Raw genomic sequence first — 21,553 nt, 5'->3', positions numbered from 1 at the left:
GCGAAAATCAAATATTCTCTAAAAGCATTCTTTCTTCACATTGTATTAATTGTGTTTACTATTAGCTTTCTAAGAAGCATTTCTTTGTAAACCCAAACCTTCAAACAGTTGTTTGATTTTCCTTTAGGAGACCAAGGTTGGTCGGATCCTTGAGAAGACTAAGAGAGTGAATCTTAGTGATAGCTAAGTCAGTGAATTGTTAGTCACTTTGCAGGTTGCAAGTGCAGTTGTAACAAACTCTGATTTGTGGATTGTCTTCATTCTAAGAAGGAAGAAATCACCTTCACGGGTGGACTAGATTAGCTTGAGGGATTTATCAAGTGAACCAGGATAAAATCATTGTGTGCTTTTATTTAACTCTTATCTTAGCTCTTTTATCTTTGGTGTTTGAAGAGATTTGTTAAAATCTCAAGTGGGAAAAGTTTTAGATTGAAAACGCTATTCAAACCCCCCTTTCTATCGTTTTTCATACCTTCACATAATACAACGCATATATTCATCATGGATATCATAAGAGTTCACCACATCTCGTTCAGCAAGTAATCATGTTCTCAACAAGTATTCATGTTCTCAAACATCAAGGCATTTAGTCATCTCATCATTCTCATTCATGTCATTCAAACATCTAAGCATATAAGCAATCCCTAACTTATCCTGTTCATAATCAATTTCTCATGTTAATCAAGCCTTCTTAACTCATAAACTTCATGTATATCATGCATATTATTCAAGGCAACAAATCAACAGAAAAATGGTAGAATTAAAATTGAAAACTGTATTAAACTAGAAATCTAAAAATTATGAAACTTTTACAGATTGAATCACTCTAAGTTAGATTTTAAATAAAATTGGTTTCACACCATTTGGACTCATACCCAAGGAGATATGTCCAAAACAGTACAGACTGTTCAGCTTACTTGGCAGCAGAAAAAGGGTTAAATAAAATTGCAAACTGTATTAAACTAGCAACCCAAAAATCATGAAACTTTCACAGATTCAAGAAATTTAAGTTAGCTTTTAAATAAAATTGGTTTCACTGGATGGCCCCTGATAATGCAATAAATTGCAATCAGAAGCACCGCTCTCACCTCGGTCTTGTGGGAACTAGGGAACAGAGAGTCCTGCAAAAACTCTGCCCAGATTCGGGCCAATGGAGTCAAGTCAGTCCTCCGAACATAGGTAATGTCAACCCTATCATCTGTATGCCAATTCTGCCCAGGCCTAACCACAAGCATCCTCAGGTCCCTCCGGAACTCGGATGAATAGTCACTAAGCAGATCATGGTAGGTGCTCTTCCATGGAAAGAGATCATACTCAACATTCTCAGTAAGGAGACCAAGAACCATCCTAATATCCTCTGGCTTGTAACTAATAATGTCGCCTCTGAACCAAGAGGTAAAGGTAGGAGGATCCGGGTTATTGTCTTGATCATCACAGTAGAAGTTTGCAAAGAACTCCCTAGCCATCACTTCACAAGCCACAAGAGTGGGAGTCACCCACGTCTTCCATTTCCTAGTCTCCATGGCCTCTTGCATACTCAAAGGATCAATTAGGCCTTCTCTATAAAAGACTCACCACTCCTTTACACACTCCAAGTGTGCAAGCACATTCGAGTAAAATTCTTCCTTCTTGTAGGAAAGGAAGCGGGAGCGGTCAAATTGAGGAAAGGAGGAGGTAGAAGCAGTGGCTCTTGTGTTGTTCCGAGCTCTTTTTGTAATGCCCGATTTATCGAGTGTCACACAGTAACCAAACGTCACAAGTTTCGTAAAGAATATTCGTCGATTCAATCATTAACCTTTAATTAATGATAAACGTTCAATTTTACGAAACTCTTGAAACTTAACCTTTTCAAAAACACACGGAAATAATCAACAACGCAAAACTTTTAAATTAAATAACCATCTGAAAAGAGTATGAAACATACGTCTGAAACCAAAGTAAATTACATCAAATTTAATTATCCAAAACGAAAACAAATAAATAGTTCAATGCCCCAATCTCGGTAACTCTCAACCCAAAAAGAAAATGAATGTCTCTCAACCCAAACCCTATTCCATAGCCTCTTCCTCTTCCTCTTCTTCTTCCTTTGAAGTGTAGTCGTCATCTGGTAATGGCTCTTCGGTGAACTCCCTCAACAAATGATTCCTCAGACCTCGATAAATTTCGCCATTCTCCTGGTAGTACTGATCGACTGTCAGTCTAAAGAAACTCTGGGCCTTCAACTCGTCTTGATCTGGGTTCTTCAAGATCCAAGGCTCCTCTTGTAGTGGTGGAAGTTCCTCCTCCTTCATCTCAGCCTTCGGCAGATGCTCGGGCTCCACTAGTGGTTCACTCTTCTCTACTGACATCTCTTCAGATGGATCTGTAACTCCGGTTCTCGCACAGGACAGATGTTCTACGCGATGCTGGGACAACCGGTTCGACAACTGACTAACAGTAACAAAACCGGCAAAATAATAAAGAAGAACACAGAGGATTGGTAACCCAGTTCGGTGAAACTTCTCCTACGTCTGGAGGGTTTTCACCCCAAAAAAGGAAATCCACTATCTCAAGATTCAGAAATTGCAGACACTCATGAACACAACGGTTCATAGTTCACTTCCTAATCTACCTAGTGTATTTCTACTTAGTATCTCAACCTAAGTATGAGAGCCCCTCTCCCTTTCTCTCAATCACTGCCACATTGATTGGTAACAAACAATCAACAATCAGAGTTTGAAGAATCAAAGAACACAAAACAAAACTTTGCTTTATAGAATCAGGGAGCAGAGTTTGGTCACAAATAACAAGGACAAAGTACAATGAACAACCCTAAAACACTTGATCTCTCTCTATTAGCTTCTGTGGTCTACAAGCTTTAGGTCTTCATCCCTTTTTATATACTTCAGCAGCAGCAGCAAAGACATTAGGGTTTGCTTTGGGTTGAAATAACAGATTGCAACAACAAAACAAATCAAAACTGAATCTCCAAAGATCTTGTTGCGTTTTTCCCAAGTAAAGATAGAAACAAATCTTTTATCAAAGATTGTTTCAACAAATAACAACCCACAATTAAAACCCTTCTGGTACAGCTACTTAAACCTCAAGTAACTTATAAAAACATATCTTCATAAGATGTTCAAGGGCCCACAATCACGTTCCAAGCAAAGGACTGATGTCCTAGCTTCACGAAATCAGATGTCAAGGCATCTGCTTCGACATCAGGTTGTTTTTGACAAAATGCAAGACAACAATGTAACAACAATCTCCCCCTTTGTCAAATTTTGTCTAAAACAACTTGAGAATCTGAGAGGGTAAACATAGAGAACCAAAGCTCCCCCTTAGCAGCAAAACTCCCCCTCAAATGATGCATCCATACTAACAACAATCATACTCCAAAAGGCATAGTTGGAACAAAGAACACAGCAACAAAACACACTAACTAACCAACAAATGCAAACCAGTAGCAACTTGAACATAAAAAAGTAGCAGCTTGGAGTACTACACAACCATTTACTTGCCTTGTCTTGAAAGAGTCTACAACTTATTACAGACCAAAGCTTCCAACAGAAAACAAACATGCAACAGAAACAACACAGATTCTTCACCACGAACTACTCCCCCTTTTTAACACAAATTTGGAAAAGGGTGCATAACATAAACAAACCATCACTTCTAAGACCAGAATGACAACAATTCATGAACATTTTCAATAACTGACTTCTTACAACCGGTAGATTGTTCAGAACCCAAGGTAGATTGATGGATTTTGAGATCAAGTTCAAATGTGTCAACAATGGAGTTTGGATTTCCAGCAGCGGGTTCCATATTCACATCTGAAGTAGTCTCAACTAATGTCTCAACATGGGGTTCAACATGGGGAACAGAAACAGATTCAACTGATATCTCATGAATCACACTAGGCACAATAGCATTAGGATCTGCACTTACAGATTCACCTATGCTTGCATGAACAGTTGCTGGTGCATTTGAGACTTCAAGAGAACTTGCAGCAACAAATTTCTTCCTCCACTCCTTCATAACATCTACACCAGAACTCTGAGATTTAAGAAGAGAAACATCCTTTGAATATGATCTATTCACCCTAGATGGCTGTGGAGACATCTCTTCCTTGCCGCATAACTTAACTCTAACTCCTTCTTTAGGTTTGAACTCTTTCCTTGCTGGAGCTACTTGTGGATTAGGCCTTGGTTGATCATGAGACTAAGGATATCCATATAGCTTGTAACAGTAGGGCCTTATATGACCAAGTTTACCACAATGATGACATCTCCAAGTAGATTTCTTGGATTTTCTGAACTGATAGTACACATGTCGTACAGAATGATGCAACATTGGGTCTGGCATAGGTTGCTTAGTTTGCTTTCCAGATGAAACAAACTTATTTGCATTCTTGTAGCTGAAGACTATCCCTTCCATATCTCCAATTTTTTTCCCAACTTCCAGAATCTCCTCTAACATGTTAGTACTATTATTCATCATACGAATAGACTTTGTCATACCTTCAAGCTTGGAGTTCAAAAGAGTATCTTCCTCTTGTAAGCTACCATTGATGATTAGAAGTTGCTTCTTTTCCGCAAGTAAATTATTGACGTTCTTTACTTCTTCTTGCAAACTAGCATTAGTGCTCTGAAGCTTCTCATTCTCAGCAACCAAATCTTTGACTTCTTTTCTTCTTTTCTCATTTTTTCATCATACGTACATGATTCCTTCCACTTAACCATCAACAATTTGTATGTTTCAATGAGTTCTTCATTTGAGATAACCTCATCACTATCAATTGACTCTACATCAGAATAGTACTTTCCAATGAGAGCTTTTACATGAATAGCCTTGGTTGTATCATTCTCATGTTTGCCCTTGAGTTGAAATTCAGTGTTCTTCACATTGTCCGACACATTGTCCAGGACATTTGTATTTGACGTCTGCCCAAACTCTTCAACGCTTTGTTAAGAAGTGATATAGCTTATGCAATACTTGCATCGGTATCCTTCTCCCTCTGATCTTCATCTTCTTCAGTGTTGGACACAAAAGTTATACTCTTCGCCTTCTTCTCAGATCTACCATTAAGAGACATCTCAAAGGTTTGCAAGGAACCAATGAGTTCATCAACCTTGATGTTACTGATGTCTTGTGCTTCTTCAATGGCAGTTACCTTCATATTAAACCTCTTGGGGAGAGACCTGAGAATCTTTCTTGCTAACTTTTCTTCAGACATGGGTTCCCCTAAGGCAAAAGAAGAGTTGGCTAGATCCCGTATACGCATGTGAAACTCATATATGGATTCATCCTCATTCATCTTCATAGTTTCAAGCTGAGTTGTAAGAAGCTGAAGCTTTGACATACGAAATCTTGATGTTCCTTCATGGGCAGTATTGAGAATCTCCCATGCTTCTTTAGCCACAGTACATGTGTTGATTAGCCTGAACATATTTTTGTCAACTCCATTAAAAATAGCATTCAAGGCTTTGGAGTTTCCAAGAGCTTCGTCATCTTCTTTCGTTGTCCACTTTTCATCAGGCTTCAATTCAGTTGTGGATGCTATCACAGGATGTTTCCACCCCTTGACTATTGCCTTCCATGTTATTGTAACGCCCCGAATTTCGGGTGTCGCTTTAGTAACCTATTAAATTAAATATGCAATATTTTCCAAATGAATTTATAAAGTGAGTAATTTTTTTTTCCTTTTGAATTGTTTTTCAAAACATGTATTGCCTACACCCAACAGTAAATAAAATCTACATCAAGCCTTGACCAAGTCAAGTTCCCGAATGTATGAACGAAAGGACATAACTACAAATATAACGAATGAAATCAGATCCAACAAGGAATCTGTTATGCCACGACACCCTAATCCGACCTACTCCCTACGATCTCCACACCGGGGAACCGCAAGAAAGCAATGCATCGGAACCTACCCGAAACCTCAAGTATAAATTCCTAAAATCTTTATGTAAGCTTAAACCAATAACGGTAAGCTCTCTAACCCAAGGCTCTAGCCTTAAACCCGACTCTACTCATCGAGTACTCCACTGTCCTTCAAGTCCTCATCTCTACTTGCACAAGGGTTAAGCTCCTTCGAAGATTCTCCATCGCCTAATAGCGTTAAGCGCCCAAACAACAAGTAGCAAATAGAAAGGGTTAACTCCATGCAACTACCACATATAAAAGAGAAAAACATGCTATTCAAATTTAAGTGCATATCATGGCACATAAACTAGCAACTTATTTCAAGATAAATGACAACATATATCCAACAACATGAAATCAAATCATATATCAGCAAAATCAACGATATGAATTTAACTCAGATATCAACCACTTAGCAACGTAGATTAATCTCGATATCAACAATTTAACAGCATAGATACCACAAACAGATAAGCTAACAATATAATCAAAGATAGATATCAATAGAAGCAGCAAAATAGAATTAGACCAGATATAAACAACTTCAACAATATAGAATCAAATCATATGACAATAACCTCAAATCAGATAAAAACAAAATCACATCTAATCAGATATCAACAACCTTAACAATATAACATCAAATCAATTATCAACCAAAACATCAGAAGCAAATATTATTGCCCTATAATGCAACTATATGCTGCAACCAAAATGGATCGATCAATAGTGTCTCGCAAGACGGGATAGAGCGAGGAACGGACCCCCCTGAACTATCACCAAATAGCGCCCATGAAAGACGGCACAGACGGAGAACGGGCTCCCCTGAATGCCACTTAATAACGCCCATGAAAGACGGGACAGTCATGTGAAAATATCCACTCCACTGCCACTTAATAACGCCCATGAAAGACGGGACAAACGAAGAACGGACTCCCCTGAATGTCACTTTATAACGTCTCGAAAGACGGGACAATCCCGTGGGACAAACCCACCTCATCGCCACTTCAAGCAAATCAAAACATCTCATCCAACTCAGTGGTCACTCAAACAACAATCTCAAATTCAATAATCAAATCAACATAATCACATGTTATTCATATTATCAACAAACATACGTCTCATCAAAATGCATACTAACTCAGCTCACTATTTCAACATAACAACAATCAAGGTATCAACAATAACCATGTCTTATCCACTAGAAAGCAGTAATGACAAAAACCAGTAAACGGCTGAAGCCTCTCAGAAAACGGAGACATACGTCTCAATAAGTTCACTCGGCCGAAGCCTTCAGAAAACATTTGGCACAAGCCTCAGAAACAGTCAACATAAGCAAGCATATAACATTGCATAACATGCAAATATTTCAATCAATTGCCAATCAAATTAAACACCTTCATCTCAAACGCATGCTGTGCGATAAAAGCATGCAAGACTCAAAGACGCGCTAAAACTGAGTTACCCTTACCTTAGCCAATTCCCTTCCTAAACTGCAACTACAATCCAATCACATCCTTGCTTCCCGGTGCCGGCTCGCTTCCTTTTTAGTTCATTGGTTTCGTCGCCAAGCGTTCCCGTTGTCCGTACCCTTCATAAGTACATATGCTAAACCTTAGCCTCTAAGATCATATCTAAAGTTTCAAAATAAGTTTAGCTAATCATTCTAACTCACTTAGGTTAATGCATATGCTTTATGTTTCAAGGACTTATGTCCAAAGAGAAGATATTTGCGAGTTAAAGAACGGTCCTTCAAAAGCCCATTAGGAAAACAACTCCTCAACTTTTAAGTAATTCAACCCTAGTCCCTTGACAAACACATAATCACGCAAAGGTCCTCATCTAAGAGTAAGTTCTTTTTCAACCCTCAATGTTTAATAAATTTATCAAACAAACCCCAAGACTTTTAAAACTCAAGTTTAACACAAAACTCTTCAACCTCTTGTGTCTTAAGTCCAAAGTTTTCCCACAATAAACTTTTAGTCCTCAAACTTAACTTAGGATTTTCATTAAAGAAAAAACAAGTCCAGAAGTAATTATCCAAACCCAAAGCACGTACCATAGTCTCGGCCACACCTACATAACCATGTACAAATTTTCCTTTTTCGCCAAATCTATTTCAAAGCTATTTTTAGCACTTAAAACAACTAATTAAGGCTTAAAACAAAATCCTTAAAACCCCAAAATCACTTAACTCAAAGAAAACAACTTTTTAGAAAACTTAATACATTAACATGAAACTCTACTCAACCACAACAACCTTTGTAAAGAGATTAGTAAAACATACTACGTTAGAAATATATATTTTCTTCAGCCAATTAGCAGTAGAAAGAGTTTCAAATATATTTTATATTAAAGTAGACTCTTGGGGCTTTCTAAAAAGTGGTCATATACCTAAAACGGATAAAAGATGAGAGAGTTATGCAATTTTCAAGTTGGAGAACCGAAACAGGAAATTGTCCCCTGCAGGTTCTGTTAGTGACGGAAAAACAGAGCTTTGTGACGGAAAAACTGATGTTTGTGACGGAATTCATAACAGGACGTGGTTTTGAAATTTCCAACATGTTCTCAGCACCATAACACTATCTCAAACACCAGATAAATTTTGAAATCAAATATACAGACATACTAATCAAGAAATTAAGGCTTTTACCAAGGAAAATGAGAAGATGATGGTGAAGGAGCTTAAATCCCTATTTCATGAAATGATCAGATCTTGTTCTAAGAATTTTGAAGCATGTAAATGAAGTTTATCAATCAGAGATAGCAAAGAAAAAGGTTTTACCACATGAGGAAGTAAAGTGGCATGGTGATGGTGTCTCCTTGTCATGATATGGATGATGAGGCTTGAACAATACCATATGATGAATGGGGCTGTACGTGTTCCTTGTGGTGCTGGCCTCCTCGTGGTGGCCTCTTGGCTGGACATAACAGCCATGGTGAGGAGGAGGGGCGGTGGTGATGGTGAGGTGCTGCCATGGAGAGGAAGAAAACGTGAAGGTGGTGGTTCATGTGGTGAGTGTGGGTGCTGCAACGTGATGGGAAGAAGGAAAAAAAAGAGGAAGAAAGAAAGAACAAGAACATGGTCTGGTGATGTAACTCACGTTGGAGGAAGTAGAGAGAATGGAAAGGTGTGCTGCTTTAGTGAGGAAAGAATGCATATATATATATAAGAAGAAGAAAAGAATTAATGAAGATGTGAGTGGTGAGAATGAGCTGCAGCAAGTTGAGAATAAAAAAAGAAAAAGAAAAGAGTGAGAGGGATGTCGACAGAGTGAGGATAGGAACGGATTGGTGGAGGGATAAGGATGGATAGATATTTTGTAAATTGGTATAAATTGATTTAGACACTAAATGATTTAACTCATAGAGTTAAGAGAAAAATATAAAGATGATATATTACTATATCAAAAATTATGAGGAACTCTATGAAATAATGAAATATAAATTTGAATCACTTTGAGCAAAATAAAATGATTCATAAACTAAGAAATAAGTAGAAACTGAGCTAAAAAATAACTGTGAGACAATTAGAACAAATATGACGTCGTCATATTATGCGTATAAGCTAAGTATAAATTATAAGAAAATGACAATAGTACTTATTATCATTTGAGAGAAAAGACAATTGTCAGATAGCTCACGGAGCGTTGAATTGAGTTTATTGAATAAAACAAAAGTTATGGCTTATTCAAAATAAGAAGACTAATGATATTATTTCTATTTTCAATGAAACTATAGAAAATAAAATATCTTGAAATTAATTATCATTTAAATGATTTCCTCGATTCATAATTAAAATCGAGTCAGGAAAATAACTTAAAAATAATAGATTATAAACACTCTATTAATTAATATAATGAAATTAAATAAATAAACTAGTTATTTATTTCGGGGTCTTATAGTTATACTGTCCATAGATTTGAGAAACACCATCATTCGAGCCTTCCAGTAGTCATAATTGGTACCATCCAAAATTTGTGGCATATAGATTGATCCTCTTCCATCCATAATGTTGTCCTTGAGAACAGAATATATTCCCTGGAGCTCACCCAACAGAATAGGGTGCCTGCTCTGATGCCAATTGTAACTCCGGTTCTCGCACAGGACAGATGTTCTACGCGATGCTGGGACAATCGGTTCGACAACTGACTAACAGTAACAAAACCAGCAAAATAATAAAGAAGAACACAGAGGATTGGTAACCCAGTTCGGTGAAACTTCACCTACGTCTGGAGGGTTTTCACCCAAAGAAAGGAAATCCGCTATCTCAAGATTCAGGAATTACAGACACTCATGAACACAACAGTTCATAGTTCACTTCGTAATCTACCCAGTGTATTTCTACTTAGTATCTCAATCTAAGTATGAGAGGCTCTCTCCCTTTCTCTCAATCACTGCCACAGTGATTGGTAACAAACAATCAACAATCAGAGTTTGAAGAATCAAAGAACACAGAACAAAACTTTGCTTTATAGAATCAGGGAGCAAAGTTTGTTCACAAGTAACAAGGACAAAGAACAATGAACAACCCTAAAACACTTGATCTCTCTCTATTAGCTTTTGTGGTCTTCAAGCTTTGGGTCTCCATCCCTTTTTATATACTTCAGCAGCATCAGCAAAGGCACTAGGCTTTGCTTGGGTTGAAGTAACAGATTGCAACAACAAAACAAATGAAAACTGAATCTCCAAAGATCTTGTTGCGTTTTTCCCAAGTAAAGATAGAAACAAATCTTGTATCAAAGATTGTTTCAACAAATAACAACCCACAATTAAAACCCTTATGGTACAGCTACTTGAACCTGAAGTAACTTATAAAAACATATCTTCATAAGATCTTCAAGGGCCCACAATCATGTTCCAAGCAAAGGACTGATGTCCTAGCTTCACGAAATAATATGTCAAGGCATCTGCTTCGACATCAGGTTGTTTTTGACAAAATGCAAGACAACAATGTAACAACAGTAACTGACTCCGACTCCGCCTCTTGGTTGGAAGATTTTTCGGATTCCAAGTCTGTAGGCACTACGCCAGAATTTGCTTACTAAAGCGCCTGTTTTAAAGCGTTTATTAGACGAAACGCTTTAATAATTACGAATGGATATGCTAAAGCGCTTCTCTTTGGATGACGCTTTAAAATATCAGATTACTTACAACGCTCCATATCAAAGAGCGTGTTAATTATGATAGATAAAAAAATCACAATATCTTTACAGCGTTTATGTTGAAATACGCTTTAAGAAAGTTGTGTGTTTACCGCGCCTTACTTAATAAAACGCTTTAGAAGAACTTGAAGTTTTTTTTTTTTAAATATAATTGGAATACACGTTCTCGCAAATCTCGCACCTCCACTCTCCCAGTCTCCCTCATTTGCAGGTTGGTTCCTTAACGTGAGAAACCCCCAAATCTCCATTTCTTTTTCCAAACAAGTCTTGCATCGAACATGAATCACATCTAAAACCAGCAGCAAAACACATAGATTCAGAGGGGAAAGGGGAGGCGAACTAGAACAGATTCGCGAGGAGGAACAGCAGCGATGAACGTGGCGGCGCGTGGGAGGAAAAGCAGTGGCGGATCGGAACCTCACGAGGGAGAACGGTGGGTCGTGGTGATGGCTAGCAGAGGAGCGTGGTGGAGGCGATTTAGAAGGAAGGGATGTGGTGCAGCCATGGGAGAGAAAGGGAGTGGCCACTGGTTCCTCCTCCTCCAACGGCCCCAACCCTAACGCAGCAGCAGAGCAGTAAAGACCAGCTTGCTGGAAAAGGAACCTGTTGATTTTTGGCCTCTTATTCTTGATTTCCCTCAGATTTGTTACCTCTGATTCACAATTTCTATCTCGCAGGAAGCTCCTCACCGAAGCCATAATGTCTACTGCCTCACGCAGGCTTCTCCCAATCCAATTCTATTACCTATTTGTAAGTCCAAAACTCCCTCTTTGATCACCTCTTTGATTTAGACACTTGTTCTTAGCAGAATTAATACCTACCAATGACCTGATATACATGCTATGTGTGCTGCTGCAAGCTTAGTCTGCTCTGCATCCTTTTTTATAGCATAGTTATGTAGCTGTTTGCTGGTTTAATTATGTAATTTGATTTGATGTTTAGCATCTTCGGAAAGTATTGTGTGTGCCCAGTCATTGAATAGTGGAGTGTTGGCTGTGTTCTAGCTCCAATTGGTGATCAGTTTTGCTGGTTTTTGATAGAAGTAAAAAAGCAAAAATTTGCAGCAATGATTTTTTTTAAGGGCTAAGAAATTGTATTAAAAGAGACGCACTAGGGGTGCATCAACCCAAAACAAAATACAAAAGCGAAAGAAGAGAATACAAAGGAGAAACAAAAGAAAGGCTACTGGACAACTTCAATTGTTAATCACCGACGACTAAAGGCAAGACATTAGTCATTCCCAACTCTATTACTGATTTATTAGCATGTGTTTACTTTCCAGGCACTGCAATATATCTGATAAGAACCTTGGGAGAACCACACCACAAAAGCTAGCTGCTGTAGTTGGAGAGCTCAAGGCCTTATAAACCCCACATTAGAATCCCATACTTCCAATGTGGGACTCAAGTCTCATACCTTGCAATGGGGTCCTAACATCCCACCACGCTCCGTAGCCCCGGCGCCCACGCGGGCTGGCTGTGCACTAGCCCCACGACTAGTCCCGGGCGAACACTGCAATGCCGGCGTTACCACCCGCGCCGCTCGTTTGCATCTCAGAGACATGGTGGAAGGCTCTGATACAATTGATAAGAACCTTGGGAGAACCACACCACAAAAGCTAGCTGTTGTAGTTGGAGAGCTCAAGGCCTTGCAATGGGGTCCTAACAATATCCCCCCCTGAGAAAGACACTTTCCAGTTCTGCAGCAAGCAAAGAAACAATCATGGCAGCTCCAACAGATTTTTTGGATCCAAGATAGCGCCCCCGATAATAAAGGTAGCTGAAAATCATTAAAGAAACCAGTATACCATTGGTAAACCAGTAAAGGCTTTGATACTGATATGAATGTTAATTCAAGTGGGGTTGGATGTTCTATCTTGGTGTGTTGATACCATGGTGATTCTATGTTATGATGGGATTGCATTAAAGCTTCAGATCTGTGCTCACGTGATGTTTTTCTGCCTTTGATTTGTTTCCAAATTTAGTCTCACTAATTTCATCTTGCTTCTGTTATTTTGTTGGGCTGTGAGTTAGTCAATTTCAGTTGTGTACTATGTATATGTTGGGGATATATTGGTTTTAGTAGTCCATTAGAGTGGTGGGTACCTGATGCTGCTATAATTTCAGAGTGCTATACTGAGTAGTATACTCACTATCTCTTCTTTTATTTTGATATTTTTCTCCTCTTGTAAACGAGTTCAAGCAGCTCTTGTGCTTGTATATAATTATTCTGGCTTATCAAAAAAAAATTAGACAATGGAAAGTCATAGTGTCTTGTGTGAATGCATTTTTTCTATATATTTATCTATTTCCAGTTATATGCTATCTAATGTCAATACTCAACTTGTGGGAGTCAATCTATACACTTCATATCTTGTTTGTTTCTCTTTTTCATTCAAGCTATGTTCTCATTTTAATTTCATTCAGATCTAATATCTATGCAGTGTGTTTTTATTTATCCATCTTTCATTGAGCTTTTTATGTCTTACCTCAATTGAGGTGATCTTCTGAATTTTGAATTAGTTAGGATTAGCTGATTTCATTTTGGAGTTGTAAACATCAACGTACATCTTTGTTGAACAGGCAGATGCCCTCGTTTTCCTGTTGTTGCTGCTATAAAAATGGACGTTCTTTTGATATTTCATCTTGTATTCTTTTTGAATTGTTATGTACTGATTGTAAATCTTCCCTTGCGGTGTGCTTGTAGATCCCATGATCAGCAATCTATTGTGGATGCCCTTTCGAGTTAGCAACAAGCAACTTTGGGCAAAATGTAGACAGAATGGAGTATAATGATATAGAAGTTTCATTTTCGTCCTCAGCACCTTATGTAAGATCAAGTTTTGATCTAGTAGTACAACTCTATGTTTTGATGATTACAAGTTAACCTTTTGATATGAACAATTGTGGTACTCTAACGTGTTTTTCTGAGTGTGCTATTTACAGGCTCTGACCCTGACTCAATTTCACACAAATCAGAAGCACTGTGTATAAAGGGTAACCCAAGCAACGCTTTCGCATTCACCATGTTCAGTATGAACAGTGGAAAAGCTTCAGAAGATCTGAAGCTATACAAACTCTGATGAGGACTCAGTCGCTAGAAGCTCTGATGATCCAGAAGTTCTGACAACCAAGAAACACTGAAGGTTCAGATGTTCCGATGGTGTAGAAGACTCTGAAGATCCAGAAGCTGAATAGTGGAAACTCTGAAGTCCAGAAGCAAGAAACTCTGAAGGCCATGTTCTTCCCTCTGAGTTCAGAATCAGAAGATACAATGGTCAGAGGATCTGTGCTATCCCTCTGACTCTGATCAACCGGTTTCACAAGTTCCAATACGAAGCATTCCTCTGATCAGAAGTCTCCTAGGTTAAAAGGTCAAGTCGCTATCCAAGTACAAAAGCAAGTGTACCTTCCTGACGACCTACCTAACGTTCTCAGCCACAGCAGAAGCTGGATTTTCCAGAACTGCCCTCCAACGGTAGCATTTCCCATGCAACGCTCAACCCTAATCCTTGGAGTATATATAGAGGCTGAAGATTGAAAGAAGCGGCTAGAAGAAAAAAAATATAGAAGAAGCAATACACACGCGCAAGATATATTCTAAGCTTTCTTTCATCTTGTAATTTATTTTAGTTTACACTCAGCTTATTCAGAAGCAAACCCTTGTAAACACCAACCTCAAACAGTTGTTTGATTTTCCTTTAGGAGATCAAGGTTGATCGGATCCTAGAGAAGACTAAGAGAGTGAATCTTAGTGTGAGCTAAGTCAGTGTAATTGTTAGTCACTTGTAGGTTTCAAGTGCAGTTGTAACTCTTACCTGATTAGTGGATTGCCTTCATTCTAAGAAGGAAGAAATCACCTTAACGGGTGGACTGGAGTAGCTTGAGTGATTTATCAAGTGAACCAGGATAAAATCCTTGTGTGCTTTTCTATCTCTATCTTTTGCACTTAGTTCTCGAAAAGATTTGTTAAAATCTTTAAGGTGGTAGTTTTGTACTGAAAACGTTATTCAAACCCCCCCTTTCTACCGTTTTTCATACCTTCAATTGGTATCAGAGCGCAAGTTCTGATTACCACACCTAACAGTGTTCAGTGATCCGGGCCGGTGTGAAAAACAATGGCTGCCACCACCAGTGAAACTCAAAGAGATGGTTACAACGCAAAGCCTCCTATGTTCGATGGTCAAAGGTTCGAATATTGGAAAGATAGACTGGAAAGTTTCTTTCTGGGTTTCGATGCAGATCTCTGGGATATTATTGTGGATGGCTATGAGCGTCCAGTTGATGCAGATGGCAAAAAGATCACAAGGTCAGAGATGTCTGCAGATCAAAAGAAGCTGTACTCACAACATCATAAAGCAAGAGCAATTCTTCTAAGTGCTATCTCCTATGAGGAGTACCAGAAGATTACAGATCGTGAGTTTGCTAAAGGCATTTTTGATTCTCTGAAGATGTCTCATGAAGGAAACAAGAAAGTCAAAGAATCAAAGGCATTGTCTTTGATCCAAAAGTATGAATCCTTCATCATGGAGCCAAATGAGTCCATTGAAGAAATGTTCTCCAGATTTCAACTGCTTGTAGCTGGCATACGTCCTCTCAACAAGAGCTACACAACAAAAGATCACGTCATAAGGGTCATCAGGTGTCTTCCTGAAAGTTGGATGCCTTTGGTGACTTCAATAGAGCTCACGAGAGATGTTGAGAATATGAGTTTAGAAGAACTCATCAGCATTTTGAAATGCCATGAGCTGAAGCGCTCAGAGATGCAAGATCTGAGGAAAAAGTCCATAGCCTTGAAATCCAAATCTGAAAAGGCTAAGGTTGAGAAGTCAAAGGCTCTTCAAGCTGAAGAAGAAGAATCTGAAGAAGCATCAGAAGATTCTGATGAAGATGAGCTGACTCTGATCTCCAAGAGACTCAACCGCATCTGGAAGCACAGGCAGAGCAAGTTCAAAGGCTCTGGAAAGGCAAGAGGAAAGTCTGAATCCTCAGGTCAGAAGAAGTCATCAATCAAGGAAGTCACTTGCTTTGAGTGCAAAGAATCAGGGCACTACAAAAGTGACTGTCCAAAATTGAAGAAGGACAAGAAGCCAAAGAAGCACTTCAAGACCAAGAAGAGTCTGATGGTGACATTCGATGAATCAGAGTCAGAGGATGTTGACTCTGATGGTGAAGTCCAAGGACTCATGGCTATTGTCAAAGACAAAGGAACAGAGTCAAAGGAAGCTGTTGACTCTGACTCAGAATCAGAAGGAGATCCAGACTCTGACGATGAAAATGAGGTATTTGCTTCCTTCTCTACCTCTGAACTGAAACATGCTTTGTCTGATATCATGGATAAGTATAACTCCTTGTTGTCTAAGCATAAGAAGCTGAAAAAGAACTTATCTGCTGGTTCTAAAACTCCTTCTGAACATGAGAAAATCATATCTGATTTGAAAAATGATAACCATGCTTTAGTTAATTCTAACTCTGTGCTTAAGAATCAAATTGCAAAGTTAGAAGAAGTTATTGCCTGCGATGCCTCTGATAGTAAGCATGAATCTAAGTATGAAAAATCTTTTCAAAGATTCCTGGCTAAAAGCGTAGATAGAAGCTTAATGGCTTCAATGATCTATGGTGTAAGCAGAAATGGAATGCATGGCATTGGCTATTCTAAACCAATTAGAAATGAGCCTTCTGTGTCTAAAGCTAAATCCTTGTATGAATGCTTTGTTCCCTCTGGTACCATATTGCCTGATCCTGTACCTGCTGAAGTTGCTAAAAACCCTCTTAAAAAGGGATCTTTCTCTATGACTAAATATCATGCAAATATTCCTTTAAAATATTATGTTGAGACACCCAAGGTGATCAGAACCTTTGGGGTAACTAACAAAAGAGGACCCAGAAAGTGGGTACCTAAGGACAAGATTATCTATGTTGCAGATATCCTTGATAGCTCCACTGAAACACCAATCATGGTATCTGGACAGTGGATGCTCGCGTCACATGACGGGAGAAAAGCGTATGTTCCGAGAGCTGAAACTTAAGCCTGGAGGCGAAGTTGGCTTTGGAGGAAATGAAAAGGGTAAAATTATTGGTACTGGTACTATTTGTGTAGATAGTAGTCCATGCATTGATAATGTTTTATTGGTAGACGGCTTAACACATAACTTATTGTCTATAAGTCAATTAGCTGACAAGGGTTATGATGTTATATTCAATCAAAAGTCCTGCCGGGCTGTAAGTCAGATCGATGGCTCTGTTCTGTTTAACAGCAAGAGGAAGAACAACATTTATAAGATCAGATTATCTGAGTTGGAGGCTCAGAATGTGAAGTGCCTTCTGTCTGTTAATGAAGAGCAGTGGGTATGGCATAGACGGTTAGGGCATGCCAGTATGAGAAAGATTTCTCAGCTGAGCAAGCTAAACCTTGTCAGGGGCTTACCCAATCTGAAGTTCGCTTCAGACGCTCTTTGTGAAGCATGTCAGAAAGGCAAATTCACAAAAGTCCCTTTCAAGGCAAAGAATGTTGTCTCAACCTCAAGGCCGTTAGAACTTCTGCATATCGACCTGTTTGGACCAGTGAAAACTGAGTCTATAGGTGGCAAGAGATATGGGATGGTTATCGTTGATGACTATAGCCGCTGGACATGGGTAAAGTTTCTAACCCGCAAGAATGAGTCTCATGCTGTGTTCTCTACCTTTATTGCTCAAGTGCAAAACGAGAAGGCTTGTAGAATTGTGCGTGTCAGAAGTGACCATGGTGGAGAGTTTGAGAATGACAAGTTTGAGAGTCTGTTTGATTCCTATGGAATTACACATGATTTCTCTTGTCCCAGAACTCCTCAACAAAATGGTGTTGTTGAGAGGAAGAACAGAACTCTTCAGGAGATGGCTAGAACCATGCTCCAAGAAACTGGCATGGCTAAGCACTTTTGGGCAGAGGCAGTAAATACAGCATGTTACATTCAGAACAGAATCTCTGTGAGACCAATTCTGAAAAAGACTCCTTATGAATTGTGGAAGAACATAAAACCCAACATTTCTTATTTTCATCCTTTTGGCTGTGTTTGTTATGTTCTCAATACTAAGGATAGATTGCATAAATTTGATGCTAAATCTTCTAAGTGTCTATTACTTGGTTATTCTGATAGATCTAAAGGTTTTAGATTTTATAATACTGATGCTAAGACTATTGAAGAATCTATTCATGTTAGATTTGATGATAAGCTTGACTCTGACCAGTCAAAGCTAGTTGAAAAGTTTGCAGATTTAAGCATTAATGTTTCTGACAAAGGCAAAGCTCCAGAGGAAGTTGAGCCAGAGGAAGATGAACCAGAGGAAGAAGCTGGTCCCTCTAACTCACAAACTCTGAAGAAGAGCAGAATCACTGCAGCTCATCCTAAGGAATTGATTCTGGGCAACAAAGATGAACCAGTCAGAACCAGATCTGCCTTCAGACCCTCTGAAGAGACCTTGCTGAGTCTGAAAGGATTGGTGTCCTTAATTGAACCCAAGTCCATAGATGAAGCTCTTCAGGACAAGGATTGGATTCTGGCCATGGAAGAAGAATTGAATCAATTCTCCAAGAACGATGTTTGGAGCTTAGTGAAGAAGCCTGAGAATGTCCATGTTATTGGAACGAAATGGGTATTCAGAAACAAGCTAAATGAGAAAGGAGATGTAGTCAGAAACAAGGCAAGGCTAGTTGCTCAAGGCTACAGCCAGCAGGAAGGAATAGACTACACTGAAACATTTGCTCCAGTAGCAAGACTGGAGGCAATCAGACTATTGATTTCTTTCTCAGTAAATCACAACATAGTTCTACATCAGATGGACGTAAAGAGTGCCTTCCTAAATGGTTATATCTCAGAGGAAGTCTATGTTCATCAACCCCCAGGTTTTGAAGATGAAAAGAAACCAGACCATGTGTTCAAATTGAAGAAATCACTCTACGGTCTGAAGCAAGCTCCCAGAGCATGGTATGAGAGACTTAGCTCATTCCTTCTGGAGAATGAGTTTGTAAGGGGTAAAGTAGATACAACTCTCTTTTGCAAGACTTATAAAGATGATATCTTAATTGTGCAAATTTATGTTGATGATATTATATTTGGTTCTGCTAATCAATCTCTATGCAAAGAATTTTCTGAGATGATGCAGGCTGAATTTGAGATGAGTATGATGGGAGAATTAAAGTACTTTCTGGGAATACAAGTTGATCAAACACCAGAAGGAACATATATCCATCAGAGCAAGTACACTAAAGAACTTCTGAAGAAGTTCAATATGCTGGAATCTACAGTGGCCAAGACTCCAATGCATCCAACATGCATTCTGGAAAAAGAAGATATAAGTGGTAAAGTATGTCAGAAGCTCTATCGTGGCATGATAGGTTCACTTCTGTACTTAACTGCATCTAGGCCAGACATATTATTTAGTGTTCATTTATGTGCTCGTTTCCAATCAGATCCAAGGGAAACCCACTTAACTGCTGTTAAGAGGATCCTAAGGTATCTGAAAGGCACCACTAACCTTGGCTTGATGTATAAGAAAACATCAGAGTATAAGCTTTCAGGTTATTGTGATGCTGATTATGCTGGAGATAGAACAGAGAGAAAAAGTACTTCTGGAAATTGTCAATTTCTGGGAAGCAATCTAGTCTCATGGGCAAGCAAGAGGCAATCAACCATTGCTCTATCAACTGCAGAGGCAGAATATATCTCAGCAGCAATATGCAGCACTCAGATGCTCTGGATGAAACATCAGCTGGAGGATTATCAGATCCTTGAGAGCAATATCCCAATCTATTGTGATAACACTGCTGCAATTTCGTTGAGCAAGAATCCTATCTTGCATTCAAGGGCAAAGCACATTGAGGTAAAGTATCACTTCATTAGAGATTATGTGCAGAAGGGCGTACTTCTTCTGAAGTTTGTTGATACTGACCATCAATGGGCAGATATCTTTACAAAGCCCTTAGCTGAAGATAGATTTAATTTTATTCTGAAAAATCTAAACATGGACTTTTGTCCAGAGTGAAGATAGATCAGAACCTCTGACTATGATACTTCTTGATCAGAAGATGTCTAGTCCAGAAGGTAACTCAATCAGAGTGTGTGTGCCCACTGGTACTGACTCTGAAGCTGAGACAACAACACGTGCGTCAGAATTTCTGATGCATAGTTCCTTGTGCCCGTGTGACAGTCTGTTGTGATTGCGTGTAGATATGCTTATCTCCTGTGTGTGATTGTGTATTTTACTGTTACTGTCTATCTTTAATTTTCAACCGTTGATCTTAAAGTGCTCTTTGAATCAACAACGGTTATTTGATAAAACCCACTATACACACACGTTCTCTCTCACTTCCGGTTTTCACTCTCGCACTCCCTGCTTTTCAAAACCGCCTCCTTCGTGATTTCTCTCTCGATCTCTCTTCATCCTTCAAACTTCATCTTCTACCTCAAACCTTCAACCTCTTCAAAATGGTGAGACAAACCAGAAGATCTACTGCAGATGCACCTCAGTTCCCTCACATGGTAGTCGGTTTGGCAACGGGTCAACGGGGCTCTGAGAACCCAGCACAAGAACAAGCTCAAGCTCAAGAGGAGATTGTTCTCCTATTGCAGAACGGGGCTGTGTCGTTCACTGTGTATTTCCTCCTGAGGAACTCCAAGTCCTGGCAGAATGGAGATTCAACCTCGACAACTTGGCTGCAAATGGGTTTGATCTCCGTCCTGAAGTCCAAGCTCAAGGTTGGGGAAACTACTTCAATCGACTTCGAGGACCGGTGTATGAGAAGCTAGTAAAGGAATTCTGGAAGCACGCTGATTGTGATGACACTCAGGTGGTCTCTTACATACTGGGTAGGAAGATCATCATCACGGAGAAGTCATTCGTGAATCTGCTAGGTGCAGAAACTGCTCATGGGTATCGGTTCTCACTGACGGAATCGAAGCTGAAACCCAGAACCAAGGACATCGTCAACAAGGCCCTGTACACCACCTTCAAACCGGGCAAGACGAGTTACAAGGTGATGGACCTTCACCCCAAACTGAGGGTCTGGCACAAGATCCTGCTCAACTGCATCAATCAACGACCAAAGGGCAGTTCTCCAGACTACATCAACTTCAATCAGAAGGCGATGCTGTTCTTCATTCAAGACAAGGAGAAGATCTGCCTTCCCTACTTCCTGTTCTCCTATTTGAAGGAATGCATCCGGAAGTCTCGCACCACCTCCTCCATCAAGTCAGCCATCAAATATATCCCTTTTGGGAGGCTGATCTCAGACTTTCTCATTGAAAGCAACTTGGTGCAAGATTTGATCAATGCTGGTTGCACAGAGGACTTGAGCACAATTGTTAGCGATGTCTTCACTGCCAACTCTCTGAAGAAGATGGGTTTGGTCCAGAAGAAGATTGCTCCTGCTCATGAGGACACATCTTCTGAGATCAGAGGAAGAAGAATGCCTCTGAATGACTACCCTCTGTGGACTCAAGC

General features: G+C 39.3%; 2 long non-coding RNA genes across 2 annotated transcripts; one reads left to right on the top strand and one right to left on the bottom strand.

The window, feature by feature from the left end:
- Positions 1–5,645: 5,645 nt before the first annotated feature.
- On the bottom strand, positions 5,646–9,243 carry LOC130737698 (uncharacterized). Its single transcript, XR_009018879.1, has 3 exons — positions 8,696–9,243; positions 7,382–7,501; positions 5,646–6,096 (listed from the first exon to the last, which is right to left on the bottom strand). It is a non-coding gene; the product is annotated as an uncharacterized LOC130737698 (long non-coding RNA).
- Positions 9,244–11,218: 1,975 nt separating this feature from the next.
- On the top strand, positions 11,219–14,952 carry LOC130737696 (uncharacterized). Its single transcript, XR_009018878.1, has 4 exons — positions 11,219–11,825; positions 12,358–12,850; positions 13,782–13,904; positions 14,021–14,952. It is a non-coding gene; the product is annotated as an uncharacterized LOC130737696 (long non-coding RNA).
- The last annotated feature ends 6,601 nt before the right edge of the window (positions 14,953–21,553 follow it).

Source organism: Lotus japonicus, chromosome 2 (genome assembly GCF_012489685.1).
Source record: "Lotus japonicus ecotype B-129 chromosome 2, LjGifu_v1.2".
Lineage (NCBI taxonomy): Eukaryota > Viridiplantae > Streptophyta > Magnoliopsida > Fabales > Fabaceae > Lotus > Lotus japonicus.
Note: the sequence above shows the minus strand (reverse complement) of the source record. Positions and strands in the feature narration are given on the sequence as shown.